This window comes from Odontesthes bonariensis, chromosome 17 (assembly GCF_027942865.1).
Source record: "Odontesthes bonariensis isolate fOdoBon6 chromosome 17, fOdoBon6.hap1, whole genome shotgun sequence".
Taxonomy (NCBI): Eukaryota; Metazoa; Chordata; class Actinopteri; order Atheriniformes; family Atherinopsidae; genus Odontesthes; species Odontesthes bonariensis.
The window spans coordinates 9084163-9102145 of record NC_134522.1 but is presented as its reverse complement, the minus strand read 5'-3'; the positions used below and the strand labels follow the sequence as shown (position 1 = coordinate 9102145).

Sequence of the window (17983 nt, the reverse complement as noted above, 5' to 3'; positions counted from 1 at the left end):
CTGAATGAGCACCCTCGTACGGGCAACACAGGGGATCGGCTCTCTGCTCTCACCCCGAGCTCAGACTCATTTTTGGCCACATTTGCGTGTTGACAGCAGCAAGGGATTATTATAATCGAGCAGCAACTGTTTCTACGCAAAGACTCTGTTAGGTAAGTTTAAAATTTCTCTGCGTATGGATGCGAGGTGAACGGTGTTCTGGGATGGCTCTCCCCTCAGATCGCCGCGGACGCACACTGTGCCATCGGGTAGGAAATGTTTGACTCGCAGATATGAGAACCCGGCCGTTTTGATTTGGCTTTTTATAAGAAAATTGAAGCATCAACTGGCAATGTTGAAAGTGAAAATGAAATGGCTGCTTTGGTACTGAAGATTCCAATTAAGATACAACACTGGCTTTGGAGCTTTCGAGAACGCTGTATGCATTAAATATTAGAGAATGCAAATAATTTATTGCTCACTAACCCACCGTTTCCCATCAGTTAGGCAATAACACGTTATAGGCCGCCATTAGGGGCATATTGGTTAATTTATAAGCACTTTTGCGCATGACAGTCTTCCTGCACTCAATAAATCCTCGAACAGTAGCCTATATATATCTTTTTTTATTATTATTAATGAACAGATGTGATGAAATGATTGACAGAAAGTAGCCTTCGCATGCTGCTCAATGCATTTGACTTCGATATTATCCGTTTGTACGTTCACTGGGCTGAATAGACACGTTAGTCCCGGTAAGTGTCCATAGAGGGCGCTGCGCCACCTCAGCTGCTGTGTCATCCCAGTGCCGCTTCACCGAAACCGCAAGAAACGTTTTTTTTCATAACAAGATTTTATTTTTTTCATGATTTTTTTTTTTGTCTGTAAGAACTATTTCCTTTTGATTTTTTTTTTTCTTCAATAGATTTTAATTCAAAGAAGGTTCCTTGACATAAAGCAAAATTAAGGCTATATTAAAATTGATTGCAATTAATGTAGTTTAGTTATACTATACTCTCGTTTGCGGGATAATCTCAGACCTAGACTTAATGAATAAGTAGTTACTTTTTGCCGTGAGCCGCAGTTCCCATTTCCATGACTTCAATTTGGCTACAGGAGCTTTTCAGGTTCTGTTTTACCCAGCACATCAAAATATTTCTTCCTGTTAAAGAAAGCAGGTGTCTCCTCACAACACGATTGAGTATCACAAATGATTGTGGATGTTTTTTTTTTTTATATATATTAAATGGTAGAACTTAGAGTTTTGATTTAAAAACAATAAAAAGTTATTTTTTTTGTTTTTTTTTAAAGCAGGAGTTTTAAGCCAAACACTTGGCCCCTCGAGGGCATCCTCACCCCGTAAAGCTTGTGCTGCTTGTCAGTTTATAGGATGGGAAGGCATCAAGAGCTGTTTAATCTGACTGAACATCTGGCAGTGATGCAGCACTGGGTCCTCTTGGCCAGTTGTTGAGGCTTTACAAGCACAGCAGCATGCTAAGCACAAAATGATCCCCTCCTCCTCACCCACACAGCTTGGCCTGAGGAGTTCTTAACATTTGCTACATTCCCCTCTACCAGATCAGGACTGTGCTGCTTCTGGATCGTCAAGTAAATCCACAGTTATCCTCAACTGTTTGGCCATGGCTCTGAGAAAGAATAAAAATTTGTAAAGAAAGAATCAAAGAGTATTATGGATGAATGGATTGAAATGGATTATGACATAGAAATTACATTTTAATCATGCTAACCCAAAGGGTAAGTAAGTAGCTTGCAGGATTTGTCCATGCAAGGCTACCAAAGTAATTTTTAACGGTGTGTAATGCACATACATTACAGGCATCAATAGGCTGTCCACTGAACTCCAGTGACTTGTGTTAATGGATGCCAGTGATGGATGGATTTATTGAAAAGCCCTGCTCTATAGCCAGCTGTAGATCTGCAATCCACTGAGCTTTTAATACGCTTTAAGCTGTTCTCCAGGTTTAGCTGCGTGTTCAATTTCACATACAAAACAGGAATATTGGTATGTTTACTCTCAATTCGGACAGGAGCAGCTTCTCAAGCATTTTGCCTGTAGTATTTTTAGGTCCAGTGTTTTTGCCAAAAGATTACCATTCATATCCAGCTACCTGTGTGTTTTCAGAGGGGAGTGAGGGGAAGAAAAATACTTCTTGCATCCAAGAGTAACAAAGCCTCTGGGCTGAGGTGTTCTGCTTTTGGCTGTGGCCCTGCTGACTGAGCAGAGAGTGTACGACTTCTGGTTGTGTGTGTTTGTTTCTGTGGGTGGAGGGACGAGTGGGTGTCTTGCTCAGCTATGTGCAGCCCCACATGAGCTTGAGTTGTACCTGGTCTGCCACAGGGAAGGGTGGCCAGCAGGGGAAAGACGGGACCATTGTTCTCTGTGAGGTTCACTCTTCTCTGACAGCACAAGATGTTTTGGTTTGCAGTTAATTCTGCTTTTTGGGCCATGTAGTTGGACAAAGGATGGTATGATACTCCACTGTTTTAAATATTCTGTGATGGCTTTCATTGGAGGTGCACATCTGCAGCATATTAACTAATTTGCTGTATGATTCGACAGATTAAGTCTCGATTTAGATGTACAGAACATTGTAAATGGTCCAAACATAACTTTTAATGAATCGGCAATGAAACAAAAGCCAATCATCACTTCATTTCGAAAGCACTGACAACCCCATGTGAAGCCTCACAGTTCATCAACGAGCAAGGCAGTGGCTCTGGCCTCGTCTCGCCTCATAAAACTTGTGTCCTAAAAGTTGCCAGCAGCTGGCCGGCCTCTTCTTCTGTTTTACTCCTCACTCATCACACACACACTGCACACATAAGGCTTTGCGCCAGTCTATTCTCCAGCCCACTCTTTGTGTAGTGGATAGGCAGGCAGCATGCCGGCTTTCTGTATCTGGTGCAGACCTAAGAAGTCTGGGAGTAATTAGCTGTGAGGGCATAATCCCCGACCAGACAAAGTGCTGCGACTGTTGCGCTTCCCTCTTTCTGTCCTCCAAGTCTTCAGTCAAAAGTGGTTCAGAGTCCCCAGCCCCATCCCTTCACCTATTTTCTTGTGTCTTCATTTGTGAGTAACTGAATACCTTTTGAAGTTAAGTGGGTTTCAGGATGTACACAGGTTAAAATAGCTGTCAAGCAAGATAAAAAAGCACAGAAATTCCCAAATCTCCGAGGCTTCACTTTGGACTGTAGAGCTGTGTGACTAAAATATAAAATGAGGGACAGAATGGGATACAATTCCATTCAGATTCATCAGTTTAAACGTTTAATTTCATGTGAAATTTAAGAATAAATGGAAGTACATTTTCTTAAATTTTCAACTTATATCTATCTAATCACAATCTTAAGCGGGTCAACGGTGTGGTGCTGGGTGGCTGCATCAGGCTCAGGTCAGTTTCGTCCGTACAGTAGTCGAGCTGTTCTCTGCTGTGAGGAACTCCAGCATAACAGGAATGCTCCTGGTGTGCCAAAGACCTTTTGGCACCAGATCAGCCTTGGATTTATCCATCTGCGAAGTGCTGTGATAGGATCTTAATGTACATGGAGTCATATCTCATATCAGTGATTTACTTTCTCTTTCTGTTCTTTGCAATGTTGTCGTGTCCCGGTCAAACGATGTTGGTTTGTGTATGCGGTTACAAAACTCTGTGTGAATCTTTTTGCTGTAGAGAGAAGCAGCTTGGGTCCATGTGTCATATCTCTTTTGTTAAGGAAGAAACCTCCTTGTTTAGAGAGATATATGAAACAAATCAGTGCAGGACACATTTTTCTGCCTCATACCTTTCATCCTCCTCCTTAGTTTGTCCCTTTACTCCCATTCTCACCACATACACCCACAAGCTTCAAAATCCGAAAATGAGATGTTGCACAATAACGTTGTTAATTAAAATCTTTTCCTATGAAATGTAGAAGAGATATCTTAAATTATCCTCAGAACAAAGAACAAAGTTCTGCTCAGTGTGGCTTTTGTTGTTTTTGGAAACAGTAGCTTGCTGTCCTGAATACCCGATTAGATGAACGTATTTCCAGCTAATATGAATATGACTGGTATAAATTAAAGGCAGTTTAAGTGTTGATCTCTCCATGCAATGTTCTGCTTCCTGGAGGGGAGTTTATGGCCACAATATAGCTTCATGATTATATTGTCGGTCATATCAGGGCTAAATGTGCAGGGAGCAGGTGCTCATGTAAGATTGCCTCTTTTATGTCTTTGACAATTATTTACCCCTGAGTGGGAGTCATTTAGCCCAGGGGGTAATAGAGGTTGAAATGTCCTAATATTTCTTCGGTTCATGACAGCCTTCTCTCACACTGTGGTCAGTTGCCTTTACCCTTTGGCCTCCTTCATCCTTCAGACATCCAACTCAATGCAGGGGTTGTTTCATTCCACTGTCTCCATGTCGTCACAGGCAATTAGCTCCCGTCAAAATAGGCTGCAGGAAGGTGGTTGAGACTCGGGCATCCAAACCCCTTGCTCTTGCCCCTTGGCTAATATTACCCTGAGCTACCAAGAAAAGGCCAGATAGGTTTTGTAAGTAGATGGAAGGGGAAGAAGGAGAGGGGAGTCCATTTGGGACCTGTACGCGTGCTACATCACTGAGCACAAAGCAGCTCTTTCACTTGGGATCTGGAGCACATATGGAATCGTTTATCAAACCTCCAATGCGTCAGCCCTACCTTATTCTCTTGGCTGCAGGTTTCTCCTCACCTTTACATCTTAAATTCACTTTGCCTCTGAAATTATGGTGAAAAGTGGCGCCTGGAGATATTGCTCCACTGCTTTCCTTGGGGCTTGATGCATTCTCATTTAAATGCCTTTACTGTATTTAAGTTCCTTAGATTTACTGTTTGGATCTTGTGGTCAGTGTATAGCTATAGTAGAAGTTCTTTCATAGCAGTGCCTGTATTCACATGGGAGCAGCTGATATCACATTATTGGCATTTATTGCAGTTTTTGCATTGTAGATGTATTTCAGAAAAGGTCATATTAATTTAAAGTCTCATTTTGCTTCCCTTCTCTTGAATTAATTAGTATCAATACAAGATTGTAGAAGCAGTACTCCAGCAGTAACACAATGCCAGTGTGACATCATCTACAAGGACTGGACTCTAAACTGCACAGCTGCGTGTAGATAACAGAGCAGCTTGGATGTTTATTTTTTCCCCCCTCTGCATTCCAATGTCTTATTTATAATGGCCATGATATCCAGCTCTGGGGGCTACTTCTATAAAAGGAAGTTTGAAAACTTTTGCCGACCCACACAAAAGGAGGCTTTCCTTCCACATTTTCTTAAGATGTAACCTTTAAGATTTTTTTGTGGAAAGACATCGATCACAAATGAATGGTGAATTTGGCTTTGGTCGTAACTGAGGAGCTACATGATGGATGTTATTAGTGAGAACGCTGCAGTAGGTTTTTGCTTTGGTGTCTTCTAAGTGCGTCCACAAAGGATTTAAGGTTGTGAACTTTCGAGGTTTTGCGTTTCTGTCCTTATTGAATAAACTTGTAAAAGCTAATTATAACCATAAGAGATGCAGCTCTTTGAATGGCAGATCAAACCTACGTTTTTGTTGAGACTTGACTCATCACACATGTTGTAATGGGTGATCTTTGACCTGTAACCTCATCTAACTGTTCGCTTGGCCTTCTAGGAAATAGATTTTGTTCAAAGAGCTTCACATTATAAGCTTGAGATTTAATTATCCTCACATGGAGGGGAAGTGTAGCTAATTGCATTCAGCATCTTACTCTGCAGCTTTTTTTTGCCTGATGACAAAGTTTGCACATTTAGCCTGTTTAACCTATTCTCCATTGCCAAACTGACAATAAGGCATTTGGCTTAAATGTATAGAAAATGCCGAACTTCCTAAAAAAAAAAAAAAAGAAAAGTTCACAGTGCTTTAAGTCTGCATTCTTGCAAACAACCAGCAGTGGACAACTACACTCTTCACAATAAAGAGCCATAGTTGTACAGAAGCTTATAAGAAACTGTCACTTTTTCTTTGAAGTTCAAACATCTGAAAAATAATTACAGTCTCTAAGTGCTTCTGACAATAGACCACATGGACAGTTGCATCAGGCTATAAGAAGTGGTTTGCCTTGTGGTACTCTACTGCCAGCTTGACCTAATTCATGCACTGATAGCCTCTCCGTAAAATAAGCTTATGTCATGTTTGCAACGTTGTGATGAAAATAGAAGAAACTACTGATCAAAGCCTTCCTAAGACGATGTCATTGGAAGTATTTTGGATTTTGCCCTGTAAATGGTATAGTAACTAACAAAGATAAGTCAATTTATAGACTTTGTACCAAATGGCCGTCTAACTCTACAGCAATCAAAAAGCTGTAGACACTTGCCACCCAAGTAAAGCAAGGGAGGCATCACATATAAATGACTCGGGGTCGTCTGAGTGCCTGCTTTTTGGCACTGTCAGAGAGAGGAGGCCCTTTGCCAGACGCTTGTAAAAATCCAATCATCAACAAGATCGCAAGATTAGTAGACAAGAGGTGAATCCCATTGGTCTTGTTTCAAGAGCTCATGAAGGAACTGGTGTCACAGTGTCATCATACATCGCATGTGAAAACACTAAAATGAGACAAAAGGATAGGACATCTGCTCTGACCACAGATGGAGAACCGCAGATGTTTATGTGACAGTTACAGCTCGTTGCAGTTTACATTTGAATACATTTCACAAATGGATTCACATTTATTTCAAATTCATTCAAACTTATTTTTTTTCTAAAAAGTGACTCATGTGAAGTCGAGTAGAAAATAGACACAGTAGTGCTCAGTGTTCTTAGTTAGATCCTCCTTTTGCTCATCATATTTGGTATCAAAATTCAATGTGACAACAGCTGAAATATCAAACCTGAGGTTTTGAAACTGAAGTCAACAAACCAGCCGATGATGGTGCCCAAGTCCATTTTTCTCCACCTCCTACTGGTCTGGATTCTCAGTCCTTGAGCTTTTATCTTGCATTGTTGATCCCCAGGATCAAATCCTCCCTGAATTAGCCTAAACTCCTCAGCCTTAACAATCCAGATGTCCTCAGTGGCCTGACACCCTATTTAATGCGCAGCAGATGGTAGTTGTAGCACTGGATTTTTCTCAAAACAGATTACCTTAATGAGGTCATTTACCAGTGATCTGTGTGGATTCGGCCAAATCTTCAAGTGGAGGCCCACGCAGCCCTCTAGGCTTCTACAACTTACTTAAGGTTACTCACTGGTTAAATATTCTCAGAAGAGTGTTGAGTCCTGACTTTTCCTGTAGATTAGGGCCTCCTAACAAGAGATATGGCCTGGCATGTTCTTTGATTTGTGTTATTGTAACTATCAGATCTTCTCCCCTTCCCCTCCCTCCCTCCATCTCCTTGGTGGACGAGGGTCCTTTTTTCGCTGCCCCGTGCAGCTCTGTTTGTGTTTGATTGTGGGAAAATTTCTCCACTGTCCGTGAGAGTCCTCCGCTCTCTTGGCCGGCTTTTCCCTTGGGGTCCTCTACACTCTGAGACACCGAGCCCCACCACTGCTCTGGGGCCCTCCTTGTCTCAGCAACAAGTGGTAACAAGAATTCATTTGCTGTGCCTTTTGACTCATAAAACCAATCTATGATATGTGTATGACCCATCCCCTCTTCTAATTCACAGGCTCGACAGCACTGTTTATCTTTTAGTTATAGCATAAGACATTAAGGCTTTTCACCACATTCATAAAGAAGACTGGCAAAAAGAACTCCCCACCAATAAATCACCTCAGATGGGGGACTGAGATTGAGACGTGGGTCTTGATTTGCTACAGTTTTGAGAAGAGGCCAGGCTGTGGCTGGTTTACTTTGGCTACCCGTGCAGAGTATGCTCTGGCTCCAGAGCTGGATTTTGGCCTTGGTATGTAAAGTTTTTTATCTTAAAAAAGCAGTTTTGTTAATCAGACTTGTCATTTGGCTGAGGCCTCAATGAAGGAAGTTTGTGTCTTTCTAAATTTAGATTGTAAAGTTCAGTTGACTTTAATGCATTTAGTTGCTGTTGGCAATGAGTTAATTCCATTTCCACATTTGGATGCTGGTACTGGTTTTATTTTCACATCTGTGTGGGATTCCCCTGAAATACAGGTTTTGTGTCACCAGTCCCTACTCCACAATCACTTGCTTGTGTGTGTTTTGTGTGAATGGGCCCAACAGATAAATAAGTTGTACAGTTTACTGAAGATAAGACATGCTGACAGATAGCCAAGCCTCCCTGCTCAATCCTCAATTCAATTTAAGAAACCCTAATTCACTTCACTGGTGTGACCAATGGATTATGCTGAAGTGATCTAAGGCTGGAATATCTGAATTTGACAAGAATGTGACCTATTGTTTTCTCTCTAATCCACTATAGTATTCGTATCCTACCTGCATATGTAGGTATTTGAAACTAGCAAAAACAACATAAATTGAATGACCAGTTGAAGAAAAAATAGGTTTGTATATGCATTAGCAGATGGAAACCTCACCAGAGATCTCAGGCTAAAACATTTTAAAAGATCAACACCATAGTAATTCATGCTCGAGTTATAAATGACTAAATTTGGCTTCTATATTTTCTCATGCATTTCTTTCCAATCGTGTAATGACTTTGTGATGTACTTCAAAGCTCTTAAGTAAAATGGGAATCTGTGACAGGCACTTTTACTGTGTGCTTCGGGCTTTCTCCCAGGTCCTAATGCATCATCTGATCTAACTGCCATCGTATTGTGTTTGAGCTTTGAGATGGAAGAGCCAAAGCAGTTAAGGATCCAGGAGCGGTTCTATCTTTTTGCAATGGAGTAACTAAGCAGACAAACAAAATTCGAACAGTGGACCTGAGCCATATCCTTCATCCCTCGGTAAGGTCTTTTCAAAAGCCCCTTTTTACCAAATGACAAACCGCATGGTTGGCAGTTAGTAAAGCATTCAGGAGTGGAATGAATGAGGTCCTGTCTCTGGAAGTGGGGCCTTTTGCTTTTATCCCCCTGGAGAGCAGATTGATCTCCGGCAGGTTTGCACTGGCAGTTCACTTCAAATGGACTGTTGAAAGGCAAGGCGTTTATTTTTGCCATGTTATAAACCTTTTTCCAGATTTAAGGTCATGTGGGTGTTCTCCATCATCAGCAAGCACTAGCAGTGCATCGCTTTTCCCCTCTACTTATGTAATTCGTACATTCACCTGTAATGTTAACCCCCAACTTTCCCTCTCAACCTCTGCTTTGGTGTTTTCCATGTGTGCACCATAGCTGACACGAGCATCCTCTTCTCATCTCTACTTCCTGAGAAATACTGATGAAAAACACAGGTACTTGTGTAGATTTTGGCTCCTTTTTCCTTTTTATATTTCTGCAGATGGAGAGGAAGCCTGCTATAACAGATGTCCTCCTCGTCTGATATACACTCCATCATTCCCCTGTGGTAGATGTCACATGTGGACATCATGTGATTCCCTTGTACTGTTCTCTTGGTTGCTAAGATACTGCCCCTGTTCCCTCCTCCTCCTCCTCCTCCTTTGCATCACGCAGCAACTTCTCCGAGCAGTGTGCTGTTTCTCCTCTCCAACCACTTGTATAAACCATCAGCATTCAGGAAGTGTGGGGGTAAACAAATGACAGGAGCCGGTAGGAGAAACTCAAATGACCCCATCATGTCCTGGCAGCTGTGGAGAGGAGGTTATTTTGGGTCATGCCACTATCTCCGTGCCCTTGATTTATAAGGTTTAGTCAACTGAAGGAGCTGGGCTCAGCTTCTATTGATTTTAAGCATCGTCACTGACTGCCAAACACTACGAAGCAACTTCTTTCCACATCTTCACAGTCCTTTAGAGTGTGTCCTTTTACCATTGTGTGTAAGTCAGTACTAAATGTTTTTGTATGCATTTTGGGTGTACATTTAGAGGATAAGGTGGGTCTCTTTCTTTTAAAAGACAATTTTCAGACAAATGTGTTTTATGTGAGAGAAATGTAGACCTGCCGGCTGAAAAGCTCTGAATAACGGGTGTCTGCGTGCACATGTGTGTTGAAAGGTTCATCCTGTGAGCAGTGAAGCGATGGTGAGATAACCCATAAGCCAGTGCTCTGTGTGCCAAACAGTCTGGCTCATTCAGGCTCATTCATTGGCCTCTATTAAAGCTGTGGGAGGTTGATATCTTTTCCAATAGCTTCACTTGATGGGCCACTTTTACAAAGTATCATAACCTGTATTTTTCTTCAGGTAGTGAGCCATCTATTAAATGGCTACTTAATGTCCAGTCTGCCTCCATCTCAGTTCAGACTGTCATTTTCACCTCCACTGAAATGGAATTGTCAAGGAGCTGCAGGGATTATTTGTGACTGAAAGATATAGTGACCGTTGGACTGAAGGTGAGGGATTAAGGTGAGAGGTCAGCGCAGTGTCAGTGTTGCTTCGAGACTTCCTTTGACCACATCCACTGGCACTGATGGTAGCAGTGGGGGGTGGATTAAAAGTACCAGGCAGACAAACCACTTAGTTCAGACATGCCGTAAATGCTGCTGTATCCGTCCATGTGTACATTCCTGTCCACTCATTACCCAACCCCCACCCACCATGCTTTGCTGACAAACAAAATCCTTTAGATGTGCGATTAGCAGCCAGGGTGATCAGGGTTATTACAATGGTAAAGAGATTAAAAATATGGATGGGATTTTATTTATTTCTCTTTCTCTTTTTTTTCTTTTTTGGTTGATTTTACTGAAAGATAAGTAGCTATTTAATGCCAAAAGTTGGAAAGAAAGAATACAGGTAGAAGTTAAGCATTGTAAATCACCATAAATGGGCCTTGATGAAATATTGCTGAAAAATGACTCGAATGTAATTGACTGATGAGAATTAAATGAGTTTTTCCAATATACGTGAGAGAGGAGCTTGTTTTGCTTTTGGACCTCCTGGAAAGAGAATTTTATCGGTAAGCCACCAATGACTTACAGCCGTGATTGATGGCAGTCTGTGATGTAGGGAAAGTATGATATTCACCACAATGGCTCCAAATTTCAAGGAGGAAAAAATAAAGGTATTAATTTGTCATATTATGAAGACAATTTGCTTTGAAAAATTACATTTTTGGGAATTGTGCCAGGGCTGTCTCTGAATCTACCTCAGCTCCTTCTCCGTCTCTCTTTCTCTTCCTTGAATCACTGCCGCCCCAGTGCAGCAACCCGGTTTGCTGCCAGGTTGCCTTGGCGACAGGCCGCAGAACATAAACCGGTCGATGTTTGGGGAACGCAGGGCAGCGAGGCAGGAAATCTTACACATTCCTTATCTCTCACCCATTGGATGGTGCTGCTGTTATCCTCAGTAGGGAGCAGGAACCACATTTGCAAGAAAAGGCCAAGTTTGTACTATTCCCTCTATTTTCCACTTTCTTTTTTCTTTTCAGATATTATCAAAATGTTTTAGGTCTAGGTTGTAGAAAGTAGTAAGGAAATAAATATGTTTGAGGGGGTGGAGCACGAATGCAACAGAAAGGCTGAAGAATGTCAAGAAATCTGATCAACCAGGGCTGATTTCTTTTTTTTTAAGTTTATGTGCTAAACGTGCGCGTGAAGACGCACATTAACACACACCCTACCTATCGTGACTTCTTTTCTCACATTCCATCCAAGGGATGGAAGAGGAAAGGTATAACCCATGGTCTGGGATCTGGCCTTAGACAGAATGGAGGGAAGAAGCCTTGCTGTGATTGCGCTTGTGTGTTGAGTACGTTTGCACACACAAACTTGCTTAGAACATTGTTGACAAAGTATTAAAACAGACACCTATCGTAAATCTCCCTTGGCTACTGACCAGTTCTGTGCAGTACATCTCCCAGACTTATCCTCTCATCTTTTTCCCTGACATAAAGAATAAAAAGCAGAACAATTTCATTGAAGTGTATTTTTAGATGTAGTGTTTGACTTCAGATGAACAGTTGCAGTCGCATCTCCTTTTTCGGCATTAAAGGGTTGACCAGACACCAGAGATGTGTCTCTCAGATTTGGGAGGTGTTGACAGGTGAAGAGCTTGAAGTTGCCCCCAAGTCCCTTCATTGCTTCATCATCCCCTGTTGACAATCAATGCTCATGATTTTTGATATATCTGTTTGGAGCGTGTTAAAAAGTCACCGAGTTCTTGTATCGCATCTCAGTGGCGTATTGTGTGCACTGTAGGCGCTGTTGTGGTCTTATAATTTCTGTTCCTGCTGCAGTCTCGCTGTCTTGGGAGGAAAAAAGAAAAGTCAGACTCATTGTTCACTGAAGGAAACTAAGATGCAGGGAGAGGAAGAGTGGCGGCGGGGGGCGGGGGGGGGGGGGGGGGGGGGGGGATGCTGACCCACATTTTTTTGTTGCAGCGTGCACTGGGACAACAGTTTGAGGTCCAACATGACCATTTCACTTAAACAGCGTGTAATCAGAACAATGTGTGTTGATTGTACGTCGCCAGGGCAGATGTGATTAACTCAGATTTGTACTATTGGGGTCAAGGTTTTCATCCTGTTGAGGTTGCTGAATGAGACAACTGCTCATTGTGTTACTACTTTTCTTTGCTTGTAACCTGCACTCATATTTCTGCAACACTATTCCTTTTGGAGAATGTGTAAGGAAACATCTGCAGCACATTTAATAAGCACTCTATACAGTGAGTGATGCCTGGAGTTTTGACTTCAGTGCGCTTGGATGCTACACTTGACTGGAGTTAGAATATCCCTAAGGATACAATTCTCACTGAGTTCAGTGGGAGTTACAATATTGATTACAGAGCTAAAACTTTGGTACTTTTTAATGTCGACAATATGCCAGAACTAGTTCATACCAGGTGTGGTTTTATCCTGTCTGCAGGTAACAGATTTTATAGGTATTCTCACTCCTTCAACTGAAGGTGAGGAGAAAAGTTTCAAATGTAGAGAGGGACAGTATGCAGTTTTTGTGCAAATAAGTGCAAGTTTCACATTTTGGGGAAGTTGTTCTTTGAAGTCATCTGTGGTTTTGCACAAGGATGTCCACATTATGAGTGGTGAAAGGAATTTTGTGAAGAATTAAAGCACAAGGCCTTCCAGCTTTTCAAAAAAAAAAAAAAAAATGGCTGGTTGAAAGCATATTCAAAGAAGTTAATTTAGTCTGGATTCAAACTGAAAACAGAACCTGTACTGAAATGCCCAAGAGGCTGTGATGGAATGTGTTTCCAAATGTACTGTTGAGACATGAGATTCAAAAAGAAGTCTAAATGGAGGAGCAGATTGAATTTATTTTAAGACTTTTAAATTACCCAGACATTACAAAACAGTTTGCAGCACTAAAAGACGGCACAGTTTCCACTAGATTGACTGTTTTTAGTCCTGGCAGTGCAGTTTCTGATTCATTCTTGTTTTAGGGAACGTTTAATGATCTGGCAGGAATATATCTTCAGAAGCCTTTTGTCCTTGCCACTGTTGCCACAATTCAGAAATTTCTTCCTAATATCTAGACATGAGGGCTTGTCTTTTGTCTGTCTTTTATTTCTTAATTATTAACATGGGGTGTAGTGGGATAGGATTATAAAATGTAGCTGTGGGTGCAAATTTTGGATTCCTCCTCCAAGGCAAGAGCCACGGTGATTGTGCTCTGTCAAGAGTTCAATGCACAAAGTATCAGAAATGTGTGGTTGCTTCTGGGTTTTCTATATTGCTTTGGTGTCAACAATAAATGGTTATCAACACTTACCTTCTTAAGGGGGAAAAAATGATGAGTTAAAAATAGGGAAAGTTAAATTGTTTTGCGTTTGCCAGTGTTTGCTGCTTGAATTAGTAAAATTTTGAAGCCTGGGTTGAAAGCTCATAACTTAGCAGGCAACTTTATTTGATTTGATTTTTTTTTCTTTTCCTTCCTTTCTAGTGGGAGCTTGAAATCTGTGGTGACGTTACCATCAAATGCAGCATTTGCCTGTACCAGAAAAATATTTTTACCGAAGTCTCCTTTAATGATGCCCCTGTTGCACTGACAATCTGCTACAATTGAAATGAATGGTACACTTTCACCTGAATGTATATCTATTAAGTTGGTGAAAAGCAATCCAAGCTTGTGTAGGTGTTGTAAGTGTCATACCAGATCTTTTTGGATTTCACTCTCACTTAATTTGCCTCAGCAAGCCTTAATTCCTGAGAGTGAGTCATGGTTGTTAGATTGATTTGAAAAGCATTGTTGGTGTTTGGTCGTGTGTTTCTTGTACAGTTTTAGCAGCAGAAAATGGACAAACATTTAGAAGGTCTACTGGCCTGTCAGCGTGTGCCATTAAGAAGCCAGATGGATTTCAGGGGCACGTGCCGCTGGTCTGCCGCTACAGGAGTCTGCTCTGGCCTCAGCCGGCTTTAATCAACACCATCATTTATCCCTCTGGTTGGGTAATCGTTGCACAAAGGACCCCAGAGCAACACCCTCCTCCACCTCTGCTCTCTAACAACACTTTACACAGCATCGGGTGGTAGTATATATATTTACATTGCCTCTCCTACACATACAACAGTAAGAAGAGCCATACTGAATGAACACCCCTGCACTCACAGTAGGTCATTCAAGGGCACAAAAACATACTTACACAGCCCTAAGCTTCTCATTCTTATTACATCTGGAGAAAATGACCAAAACTATGACCAATAAGATAACCTGACATCTGGTTCATGCCAAATATAAGAGAGGCCATCCAGGCTGTTATCAAAGGCAAGTGCAAAAGCCAGCGTCTGTGATGTTATGGGGTGCATCAGTGTCTATAGAATGGATGACGTCATGTGTGTGAAGGTACCGTCGATGCAAAGGTGTATCTTCAAATTTTGGAAGGGGCATATGCTACTATGCCCCTTCCAAAATTGAGGCCCGTGGTTATTTCAACAATGTCAGACCTCATTCTGAACGACTTCTAACAGGATGGCCTCATAGATACAGAGTTTCTGTGCTTGACTGGCCTGCCTGCGGTCCACATTTGTCTCTTATTAAAAATGTACGGACCATGGTGAAGAGGAGAATCGGACAACAACAACCAGAGACTGTTGAGCAGTTGAAATCCAGTATTCAGCAATAATGGACGCATTCACCTCTGGAAAAAGTGCAAAAATGATTATCCACAGTTTTCAAACCATTTAAAAAGTGTCATTAAAAGGAAGCTGATGGACCACAACTGTTTATATTTTCTGAATGCAATGACCTTGTTCAGTGAACAACACTAAATCATTTCTTTGGACTTGTGTCAGTTAACTGAAGGTTCAAACAAATGAAATATTGTATTGCATTTCAGAAAACTTTACTACTTTTCTGGAAATGAGGTTTGTCATAGCTTTAATTGGCATTGCTCAATAGCTGCAGGGGGTGTGAACAACCACAAAGTCTTTCTGTGACACAAATGGAAAAGAATGAAGTGACTAATTAATTTGCGTTTTATCAATTTAGCTTGAATGTAATCTCTGCTCACTATAATTGTTTACATAAAAGCCCGATGGCTTCCTGCAGACAGGGTTGGGGGTTGCTTATCAGCTAAAACACTGGGATAGTTCTGCCCCAGCCCTGAAACTTACAATCTTGAGGACCCCTTTTGTCTCCATAAGTCCCTCTCAACTACTGAAGGATGTGTTGACTCAGAGGACACCAATTCAATACACTTGACAATGCCCTCCAAGATAACTTTAAGGGAGTTCCTTCTCAGCTGGGGAGCAGGATGTTGCCACCTCATGGAGTAGAATAGTAAATCAGTGTGACTTCATGTCTGACCCTTCCCAGTTAGAGGCAGCTGGACACTCAAAGTCATTGTGTGGCTGGACAAAACATGAGGCACATGTCTTTGAGTGATACTGTTGAGTCAAAGGTCGACTGGTATTTGGTCGTCTATATGGTTATAGAGGAAATCCTTTCCTTTTTTTTTTTTTTACCTCATCAGTCACCGCAGATTTTGTTTTCATTGATACTGTTTGTTTTCATACTGAAATGTGGAGATTAGAAATGGCATTTACTTTTTTTTTTTGTACATTAAGAAGTAATAACTACTGTATTTGTGCTGGAATGAGCAGCAGATCAGAACAAACTGTACTGACTAACTGTGGAGATAAACAGGAAGTGTTTGTTTTTATTTTGACATCCCTGGAGAGCTCATAAGATGCACTGCAGTAAAGCGCAACACCCGACTCTCACTCACAGTGACACAAGACACAGGAAGGCGTTTAGAAAAAAAGGTTTAATTTTGCATTTATTTTCAGCAAAAGTAATCCGTGGCTTTAGTTGGGTTGTTGGACCCATTATGGTCACTCCAGACTAGAGGGTTTGAAAGCAAAATTGGTGGGCTATTTTTAGGCAATCCACTTCCTCTGGTTTGTGATTAAATCTTTTCAGAGAGAGCACAACTTTTTTTTTTTTTTTTTTTTTTTTTTTTTTTTTTTTGCTTCAAAAGTTTGGCCAGTTGTTGCTTTTGCTGTGACAGCATTATGCAAATGCATAGTTATTGTGTTCTATAAATATGCCCTGATCACTGGCGCCCTGAGTTTAAGGTAATGTGACCTTGGCTGTTCAGGCACTGTTGTCTGTGTTCGCTGGTGTAGCCGGGTTCAAAGAGCTCCCCACCAATAACTAGAGCTGAAGGGTCATGAAAAAGGGCCAAAGGCCACAAATGCAGACATGCACCTGTTCAGAGGGGGCCTCTGTTAGCAGACAGATGACTCCCAGATGTTACTGTGACAGTCATGACCGTGTGTGGTGTCACAAAGAGTGAGGAGCAAGCCCTGCAAACCCACTGTTTAGAATGGAACTAAACATTTTCATCACACTTCCCAGACTTTCTCCGCCATACATGGACCCATGTTCAGCCTTTGGAGGGATGTAAAAGCTTTGATTTATGTTGCTTTGAATGGAGTCTAAGAAGAGTCATTGTTGCACCTGGAAAAGCTCAGGTGGATTTGAGTCTTTGGTTCAGATTTTGGTGAGCAATAAAGGTCGATTTTGAAAAAAGATTTTTTTTTTTTTAAATCTTTTCCTTTGAATGCCAGGATAAGAATATTATGTTAAAATGTCAGTTGTACAGCTGGACAAGGCTCCCCATTGAGAGAGGTCCCTGTGTTGCTGGTATAAGAATAACATGTATGAAAGCATCTGGAAAAAGAGCATGGGCCTTCAGTTTTACCATCAGTATTTTTTTCCCATCACTAATCTGTCAGTCTCTGTGCTTTCCTTTATAGCTCACACACCTGTGGTCAAAAGGGAGCCATGAAAAGTGAGTCATTATAACAAAAGTGTGGTTTTCTTGTGGATGCTTTGTACTTTGCAGGTCTTATTTCTCAATTCTTTAATGGTGAAATTTTGCATCATCTCATTTTAAAGAGCTAATGTTATATTCATTTATAGGCACATGATTTTATTTGGGAAGTCAGACCTTTAAGATTCATTGTTAGAAAAGGACATAATTCTTCTCCTAGTGGAAGTTGCTTTGGAACTTCAGTTTTGACTCCTGTCATTGTAAATTGGAATCAACATTGCCATTATAAGTGGCTGTTAAATAAACTTGTGTAAACACACACTTCACCTGACTGGAATGAGAAACTGCTACTGTAATCCAATTGTGTTAGTTTTTCTACAGAGTGATTGGTTCTCTAGTTTCTCACCAGACATGGTGCATGACCTAGAACCAAAGCAGGTCTTTTATGGTCAAAGTAAGAATCCGACATGGCACAAGGATAGTGTTATCATGCAATGGTCTTTCCATTTCCCCAAATATGCTTTTATATGCTTATTACCAGTTTCACATGTGCTCTGACAGGGAAAGCTAACAAAACAGCAAACTAAATTTACTTTGTACTACAAAGGGCGGCATCAGGCTCTGCCTCCTCAATGGAGGACATGCTTGACAGCTTTGCTCACCGCTGGCGTCCACCAACGGGTCCTCCGGTCACTGCCACCACAGGCAAAAACAACCTTCAGGACACAACTCTTGGAATGGAGGTCCTGAACATGGTCCATCCAGATTCCATGT

The 17983-nt window shown here is 41.4% G+C and overlaps 1 protein-coding gene across 1 annotated transcript in view; it reads left to right on the top strand.

Moving 5' to 3' along the window:
- daam2 (dishevelled associated activator of morphogenesis 2) overlaps positions 1-17983 on the top strand; it is a 102281-nt gene continuing 84298 nt past the window's right edge. Inside the window, exon 1 of the mRNA XM_075448678.1 lies at positions 1-152. The gene's annotated coding sequence lies outside the window, so the exon portion shown is untranslated. The remainder of the gene's footprint in view (positions 153-17983) is intronic.